This window comes from Seriola lalandi, unplaced genomic scaffold (assembly GCF_002814215.2).
Source record: "Seriola lalandi dorsalis isolate HSWRI2012SDOR001 ecotype SW California unplaced genomic scaffold, Sedor1 jcf7180002054366, whole genome shotgun sequence".
Lineage (NCBI taxonomy): Eukaryota > Metazoa > Chordata > Actinopteri > Carangiformes > Carangidae > Seriola > Seriola lalandi.
Genome location: NW_019524919.1, coordinates 146,234 through 156,093, shown reverse-complemented (window position 1 = coordinate 156,093; position 9,860 = coordinate 146,234). Strand labels below are relative to the sequence as shown.

Genomic DNA, 9,860 nt, shown 5'->3' with positions numbered 1-9,860 from the left:
GACTCCTCCGTCATGCTTCCTGCATGTAAACAGTCAGAGCTCCACATCTGCAGCTTCTCCTAATAAAACTGCACATTCCACGTTTATGGAGCAAAGACAAACACAGGCATGTGAGGAGGAGGCTCATCCATCACCACAGACATCCCAGAGTTCACTCTGTTCACTGATGCCGCTGCTCCAACGCCACGAAGAAGAAGAGCCGCTGATGACATCATCCTCTTCACCTGAAACGTGACCACGTCTCTGTCACTCCTGTGGTTTGGATCTTTTGCTTTCACTGACTTTTAACAAACATGAGGAGTGAACATGGAGCCACACAGGCCGGCAGCTGACTCACTGATTGGACAGCTTTGATGATGTCACTCAGCATCATCAGCTCATCAGCAGGATCACGTGGAGAAGTCACACGTTAACGGACGTAATGAACTGCACAGACACAAACACACCGCAGACTCAGCTGTAACCAGCAGCCCTGCGGTGAATCCTGCGGCGGCCCGAGAGCTCAAACCGCTGCAACATGTTAATGAGTGACGACACTGCTGCATCACGTGATCTAGAGATTCGGCTGAGCTGATGATGTCATAGTGACATCATACCAGCAACTTTCAAACCGACACCTTCCACTATAGTTTCTGTGTCTAGTCTGAATCTGAATCTGACACAGGCGTGAAAAATATGAATATGAGCCATTGTAGCAGCTGCATGAGAGATAAATCAGAAATTAATTAATAATGAAGAGAAATCCAACATTCAGTAACTGAACACCATGAAGAGAGACACAGCTGGTGTCACGAGTTCAGTGATGTCAGCCGCCATGCTCACGCCACGCTCACGCTCACCACGCTCACGCTCACAGAGTGTTCCTCAGAAAACATCTGCATCAGTCTGACACTGAGCTGCAGAAACTCACAACACAACAGGAAGTGTTTCCAGGGGACATGAAAAAGTGACGAACCAGGCTGCGACGCACCTGTTCAATGCTTTGTGACCTTTGAAGCTAAAAACAACGAGTGTGTCACTTCTTCGTGTCCCCTGGAGACACTTCCTGTTGTGTTGTGAGTTTCTGCAGCTCAGTGTCAGACTGATGCAGATGTTTTCTGAGGTTGCAGAGCTTTGAGCTTCAGGGCCACCGTAGAATCCTCCTGCGCTCATGTTTTAAGACAAAGGGAAGAAGACCATGTGGTACGATGGAAAGCTCCAGGACAGAGTGTTTTGGACTCCAAGTGTTGTCGTTTTAATTTCTTACTTTACTGTTTCTTTATATTCCCTGCTGAGATGCAGTCGTCATGGTGACGGGCTAAACAAACAACCTATAGCCGCTCAGTGTGAACGTGCTTGGTGCCGCTCCAGAACAAACTGGGCTGAACGGGTGAATAAATGTGGAGTATGTGAGTGGATCTGATAACTGAGCGTTTCTGCAGACTGATATTCAGCGTTAATAATTCACAGCGTTATGACCAGCGGCTGGCTCTCATTTCTGCTCCCAGAGTGCTCGGCTCGCTGCACGCCTCATTTCTGCTCCTGCGAGGCCTCTGGCAGCCAGCCGGCGGGAAAACATCCAGAGGAGAGGAGGAAGGAAAAGAGAGAGAGAGAGAGAGAGAGTGTGGGAAGAACAGCTGGAGCCTGAGATCCACCAGAGACCTTCTGCTGTGTTCAGGATGATACCATCTCTGCCTTACCCTGAACACCTCACGATGCCTTCAGGATCACCAGCTGTCTTGTGCCAGATTTCCACTCCCAGTCACTGACTCTCTCTCTCTCTCTCTCTCTCTCTCTCTCTCCTGAAGTTGAACCATTTATTTCTACTTCACTCTGACTACGCCCCGAGAGGTCACACTGAGGAAGAGGAGGAGGAGGAGGAAGATAAAGAGGAGGATGACATCACAGACAGGTGCGACCTCTTCAGCCACCTCCTCGTCTCGCTGCTGCTGAACAGGAAGTGAAGTGACGGGGCAACATTTCTCTGCACAAAAGAGGAAGCTGACTTTCGACTTTATCGCGCGGCGTCCTGATGGTATCCCAGCATGCAGCGGGGCTGACAGGTCACTGCTGTATCTGGGTCATGAGTAAGCAGTTTGTCTGTAAAACTGAACACGGTTCCCACGAAGAGACAGAGGAAGAAGAGAGAGAATTTTTTTATTTCGTTTGGAGGAAGTGTGAAAACTCTGAGACTCTGTTTCTTCTTCTTCTGTGGTTTAAAGATCGACATCAGACAGAGAGGTCGGCCTGAAGCTGCTGGGACACATTCTGTCAGAGCTTCGTCTGAATGACAGGAAGTCTTCGACTTGGAGAGTGACGGAGCTGTTTGTTTGTTGTTTGTTTAAAAAGTTCAACTCATTCCTCTGAATCCGTCACATTTTCCCGCCCTCCACATCAACACTTTCAGTTTGTCTCAGACTCAAACTCTCTGACGCAGCACTGGGATAAATTCATAAAAACACAGAGAAGAACAATAAGTTCATAAAACACAAACAGTTCGTTAGTAAATACTAATTAAAACAACATCAACATGTTCCTCCTGGAGTTTAGGCGGGAAACGCTTCCACAGTTCCCCCGCTGAGGACAGATCACATGATTGATTGTCTGATTGATTGAAGTTACTACAGACGGTTTTGCAGGTTTTGTTTCGTCTCTTCCACTTTCATGCCTCGCTGCGGTTGTAAAAAAAAAATCATAAAACTAAAACTTCCATATTTCTCGGAGTTTCTGTTGAAACATGAAGTTGAGCAACGTGACGTCATGACGACAACAAAAAACAGCAGGAGGAGGAAGCTGCAGATGATGCGTGTTGGGTCAGAGGATGTGTTCAGGTGTGTGTTCACATGACACACGTGTCTGAAGCGGCGCTGTGATGAGCTGCGGTTCAGTCGTTCATGTTCATGTCCTGCAGGTGAATAACCAGGTGGGTGGAGGCTGCAGATCCCAAGACTCAGATCCAGGTCTGAGACTCAGATCCTGGATCAGTTCAGTGGCCGTGTTGATGGATTTCGTTCCTAATGGCGACGACAGTTTACTAAGGCTCATGGGTAATGTAGTATTTAGAGCCTTCCGCCACACAGAGAAAAACACAAACTTCTTAGAAACAAAGTTGAAATAATTCAGAGTGATGCTCAGAACATGAATGTGAACTTATCTCAGTCGTGATCTGAAACTCTGGCGTCCTCTCTTCTTCTTCTGTGGTTTGGCAGCTGGAGCTCGGCTCTATCTGCGGCGGCGTTCACGTCAGACGGCCTTCACACATAATGACACGTGACGAGAGCGAGGAAAACCACAGGGCCGAACTTCTGTTTTCTTTCTGCTGGTGCGGAGGTGTTGACTGATTCTCTCCAACACGATGAAACCGGGATCCAGAAGGAAAACAGGATTTTACAGTAACATCCAATGAGCTGCGTCGCTGCTCTGTGAACACACACTGTTCAACGGGCGTCTTTATCTGGTCTGCAGCGTCAGTCACACACCAGTTCCACATATTCACATACACACAGGTATCTGCTCAGAGTCTGACGCCTGAACACTTTCACTGGTATAACTCACAGATGTGAGTTCATGTGTTTCTGTTTTATGAATCCTGGCAGCCGCCTCGTTTCTCACGCCCTCAGTCACCTGTTTCTACATCAGTGCATCTCCGCTGCACCGACAAGTGCAACTCAACACAATAACAACACGATGTGCAGCTCTGTGATTGGCTGAAGAGTCCCTTATTGTCCTAGTATGTTTTACACAAACAGGAAGTTTGACCTCTGTGCGGGGATTTGAACCGGCGACCTCAGGAGTCGTAGTTCTTGTTGCTGCATGAACCTGGCGCCTCAAACAACCTCCTCCGCCTCCTCCGCCTCCTCCACCTCACAGCTTTCCAGATTTGTTCAAACTTGCAGGATGCAGATTTTTCAGTGTTTCTCAGAAAAACCTTCGGCCATTTTTATTCTGATAAATGTTTCCAGTGGACGGAGGGAGTTGGTTTTCTGTCTGCTGCCTGTTTGTGGTGGATGGGAGGAAGAGGAGGAAGAGGAGGAGGAGGGGGAGGAGGAGGAGTCGTTGTCAGGGTTTGGCAGCCTGATAAGGAGCAGTGGGAGGCAGCAGGGGAGGAGGAGAGCCGGCTCCACCACCTCCTCCTACACCTCCTCCCCGGGCTGAGTCAGCAGGTCTCCTCTGGTAGCCGGTCTGCGCTCGGTCCGGATCGGGACGAGGAGCTCGGAGCTCGGAGGTCTGCAGGAGTGTAACTGTCCACAGAGGTGACGGAGCTTTGTGACGTGCTGTCAAATAAAAATCACTATTCAGCAAATAATCAGACGTTAATGTGTAATTCAATAAAGTAATAACACAGCGCACAACAGACTGATCACATGTGAAATATGACTGTAGGTTTCAGTTTCTCAGCCCGGGCAGTTTCCAGGTTCCGATGCCAAAGTGACAGATTAGAAGAAATAACAGAGGGAACCACAGGTTTAAAAGCAGCTCCGTACTCCCTCGTTGGACATGTCAGCCTGAGCTGCAGGACGACCGACTCCGCTGGGACGTGGGATTTTCTGAAACCCCGTTTGTGAAACTCTTGGCAGTAGTAAAACCTCGCAAGTGCACGGTGGTTAACCGAGAAACAAGCCTGGACATTTAGACGTTGTGGATATGAGGTTTTTCTCCAGCAGCGGTAATCTGCTGCTGGCAGCCTGTCTGACTCTGTGTTGTATTTTTATGTCATTGTGCTGCTTCTGTTTCGTGCTGACATTAATAGCAGCAGTTGCAGAAGTAGTAGCGGCACAGACACAGAAATAGCTGCTGTAGCGTTAGCGTTAGCAACACAGCAGCTAGTACTAGAGGTATAGTAGAAGTCACACTTTAACCCTCTGTAGCAGTGGGCACACACCTGCACACTTCTACATACATAACACCTTCAGTCAGGGCAGAACCTGGAGACCGGCTCATGTCTCTGAGGGATGACTGATGTTAATAACCTTTATTTGTGACAGCTGGCAAAGTGCTTCACCTTTAAAAAACGTGATATTCATGTTTTGACGTCATCGGTCCAAATGAACCAAAGAGTTTAATGACTGTGACTGATATCGACTGAACTGACAACCACAGGTCACAATGATCTGTTACCATGGGAATGAGCTGAGAACATACAGTATTTTTATCCTGTAGAACATGAATAAAACACCTCTAAACTTTATCATAAACATGGCTGCGGAGGAGATGCTGTGGACTGTCGGCGTGAGGGAACATTGAACCCTGGAAACAGACACTGTTAACGCTTCACTCTTTGACGCAGGAAAACATCGTTTCATCTGGCAGCAGCACGAGTCGACTCCAGAGAAGCAGCACTTTATTTACTCCCATGAAGCAGCTGCTGCTCCTCCAACCGGAGAGGGAATCATGCAATGACAACCAGGGGTCAACTAAAGGAAACATAGTACGAGTCATCATTGGAAATTAAAGGGCATGCTAGCAGCTACAATGTAACTTAAGGCTAAAGTTAGAAACTAGCTAACATTAGCATTCATCCGTAGATACTTGTCACAATGTCGTTTTAGTTCTGCCCTATTTCTACCGGCAACACTCAGCTAGCGTTGCCGGTAGCGAGCTGACCTGAATCCACTGCAGCTGACACACTGACTGTGTCTGGCCGCCTCACACAGCCTCACGTCTAATAACCTGAACTATCACTTTAAGGATCTGGACCTGAGCGTTGACCTGCCAGCTGAGTTTCCAGATGTGATGTGGGTCTGAGGAGGAGTCCTGACTCCGTCCATCCTGTGTGAGCGCTCTGTGCCAGTGTGGCGTCCTGGCATCGAGCCGACAGCTACAGTCTGTCAGAGTCGACGCAGAAAACTAGATGGTGCTTACAGTAAACACTGATAAGATAAACCCCCCGAGGAAAATTCCTCTGTTTCATTTCTGAGGCGTGTGCAGTTCAACACGGCACACACTCACATTCCTCTGCTCCAATGCTCCATTAACCCCCTGAGGTAACCTTAACATGGCTGCTACCTTCACTGCAGCTTGACCTCTGACCACTGTGAGGTTCAGTTTCACAGAGGGTGAAACTTTATTCACCTGTGACCAGGTGATTTTTCTGTGAACATACCTGAGTTTTATTAAACCACCTTCATTAGCAGTGTCTCTGAACATTTCATCCTCTTCATCAGTCTGAGTGTGAAGAGCTCTCAGTCACTTATGAGGGATGTTGACCTCTGACCTTTAGGATCAATTTGACACGTCATTAAACCCTGAGTTGTGTCTTGTCTCCTCCTCTGTGTGAACATGAGTGGACTGGATGATGGAGATAAACATTCTCCAGTCGCTGCCATTAAACCACAGAGAAGAAGAAGAAGAAGACGAGGTCATTAAAAGATCCAGTCAAAGCTCAGATGATGGAGAACCCGATGTTTGTTGTACATATATGTGCATCTCATGGTTTTAAGTCTTCAGGACAGACTGGAGGCTACAGAGAGTCGCTAACAGGGGCTAGGTAGTTAGCATGCTAACTTCAGAAGCAGTAAAGATGTGATAGAGACAAGAGTTCACATTGGTGTTTGTCTCCACATCTGGACACAGATGTTGGTGAGTAAAGAAATGAAGTTTGATGCTGAACTCACAACGTTTCTTCTTGACTGGTCAGTAAACAGCTGCTAATGCTAACGTTAGCTATGTAGCATCAGCTAAACTTACAGATAGCTCCTTTAAGGAATGTAACTTGTTTTTTCTGCAAATTATTTTATATTTTTAACAAAACAATCTAAAGATTTTGAAATCATGAGACTTTGCAAAAATACAGGCAACAGACAAATTAACTTATTTTTTATTATTAAAATCAGGAACTAGAATCAAAGAAAAAGTAAACAAGAGTCAAAATCTGACCAGACTTTTGACAACAACCTTTAAGTTGAGAAGCTGCTGGATTTCAGATCAGTATTAAAGTACCAACAATAAAACAGAGTAACTCATCACATTTTCTAATGTAAAATGTGAATGTGCACAGTAATGGGTTCGTGCAGCCGTCACATGAAAGCAGTGGAGGGAGAGTGCAGACCCTTTAACGTGGACCACAGAGACCCGCTCGGAGCTGCTGGACCTGGACTCTGGGACTTTCCAGAACAAAGTGAGGAACACACTCTGAGCTCAAACACAGAAAACCAGTGTGTTTGTGTCCACATGCACAGAGGGGTGAGGTGGCCAGAGTTCACATGGTGAGTTTACACAGGGAGAGGGCTCTCATTAACCACACACTCCACCACCCCCCCCCTCCCCCCTTTAAGTCAATGGTTAAAGTCCACCAGAGCAGAGTCGTTCAGCAGAGAGGCGTCCGCTCTCTATTTGCTCGGGGCAGGTAGGGGCCCACGGGGTCGGGGGGAGGTCGGGAGAGGAGGGCAGAGTCCAGCCGTTCTGACCCTGCGGGCTGGGTGGGGCCGGGGTGACCTGCAGGGGGAAGCAGCCTGTTAGCTCGTTGTTAGTTGGTCAGTGCAGAGCTGCAGCCAGTCGTCCAGAGACCAGCAGCAACAGGCACAGGAGGAGACTGGAGACAGTCCAGGGACAAACAGGGTCACCTGACAGGTGCAGGTGAACTGTCACATGTTCAGAGTCCAGGATCCAGATCAGTCCTGACTGTGTCTCTGATCTACAGATCCTCATGAATCTGTTTTGATGAAATGCTCATTTAATGACAACACACTTTAAGCATTTTCATGGCCAGAGGCTCAGCACACCTGTGATCACCTGGATGTGAGGTGGAGCTACAGACAAATCATTATCAGACATGTTGTCGGGCATGTCAGCTGGCAACAGTAACGACCAATCACATCAGTGTTTCTGCTCCATGACACACTGTTACACAAGTTCACTGGTCTGTCATCAGCAGACTGACATCATAACATGACATCACAACATGACATCATAACATGACATCACAACAACATGACATCACAACATGACATCACAACATGACATCACAACAACATGACATCATAACATGACATAAGAATACATGACATCACAACATGACATCATAACACGGCATCACAACATGACATCACAACACGACATCATAACATGACATCACAACATGACATCACAACACGACATCAAAACATGACATCACAACACGACATCATAACATGACATCACAACATGACATCACAACACGACATCAAAACATGACATCACAACACGACATCATAACATGACATCACAACATGACATCACAACACGACATCAAAACATGACATCACAACACGACATCACAACATGACATCATAACATCACATCACAACATGACATAACAACATCACATCATAACATCACATGACAACAACATAACATCACAACATGACATCACAACATGACATAACAACAACATGACACAACAACATGACATCACAACACGACATCACAACATGACATCACAACATGACATCACAACAACATCAAAACATGACATCATAACATAACATGACATCCCAACAACATAACATCCCAACATGACATCACATCCCAACATGACATCACAACAAGAAATGACAACATACACACACAGTTAAACATCCCATACCCGCTGAGCTGAAGAAGCAGTACCCTGGATGCAGAGGCTAAGCTAAAGGCTAGGAGATGGAGATATGAGGAGATATGTCACCTTGCAGGCTAACAAGTGTGAAGAACCAGTGAAAGCATCTGAGTGTCTCATGTGTTTCACAGAGACCAAACAACAACAGTCTGATCGCTATTTGGATTTACCAGCTTCACACAGAGACACAGAGCAAGAGGAAAGAATCAAGGTGGAGGCTCATGGCCTGGACTACAACTACAACTACAACTACAATTACAACTACAGCTAAAGCTACTACTACAGTTAAAGCTCCAAGTATAACTACAACTACAGCTAAAGCTACAGCTACAACTACAACTACAACTACAATTACAACTACAGCTAAAGCTACTACTATAACTACAGCTACAACTTCAACTACAGCTTAAACTACAACTACAGCTAAAGCTACTACTATAACTACAGCTACAACTTCAATTACAGCTTAAACTACAACTACAACTACAGCTAAAGCTACTACTACAACTACAATTACAACTATTACTATAACTACTACTACAACTTCAACTACAGCTACAACTACACCTGCAACTTACACTACAGCTAAAGCTACAACTACAACTACAGCTAAAGCTACAACTACAACTACAATTACAACTATTAATATGACTACAACTACAACTACAGCTAAAGCTAGCTACAGCTACAAATACAACTACAACTACAATTACAATTACAACTAAAGCTACAACTACAGCTAAAGCTACAACTACAACTACAGCTAAAGCTACAACTACAACTACAATTACAATTACAACTATTACTCTGACTACAACTACAGCTAAAGCTTAAGCTACAGCTACAACTACAACTATAATTACAATTACAACTACAACTACAACTTACACTACAGCTAAAGCTACAACTACAACTACAATTACAATTACAATTACAATTACAATTACAACTAAAACTACAACTACAGCTACAACTACAACTACAACTACTGCTACAGCTAAAGCTACAGCTACAGCTACAACTACAACTATATCTATAACTATAACTACAACTACAACTAAAACTGTAACTAACTACACTTGAGCTGCTCATGAACACAGTATCTATGTATTTAGAGGGTATTTGAGTGTTGAGATGTTTTCAGTCAAAACTAAAGTTCCAGTATTTATTCTGTGATGAGAAAAATGTTTCAGAAAAGGTTCACTTTCATTTAAAAGAAAGGAAACTAATCCCCAAACACACACACACACACACACACACACACACATACACACACACACACACACACACACACACACACACACAC

The 9,860-nt window shown here is 45.5% G+C and overlaps 1 long non-coding RNA gene across 1 annotated transcript in view; it reads right to left on the bottom strand.

Moving 5' to 3' along the window:
* Positions 1-6,780: 6,780 nt before the first annotated feature.
* The window catches only part of LOC147819004 (uncharacterized), a 3,455-nt gene continuing 375 nt past the window's right edge, over positions 6,781-9,860 (bottom strand). The window contains exon 2 of the long non-coding RNA XR_015437388.1: positions 6,781-7,413. This is a non-coding gene — a long non-coding RNA (uncharacterized LOC147819004). The remainder of the gene's footprint in view (positions 7,414-9,860) is intronic.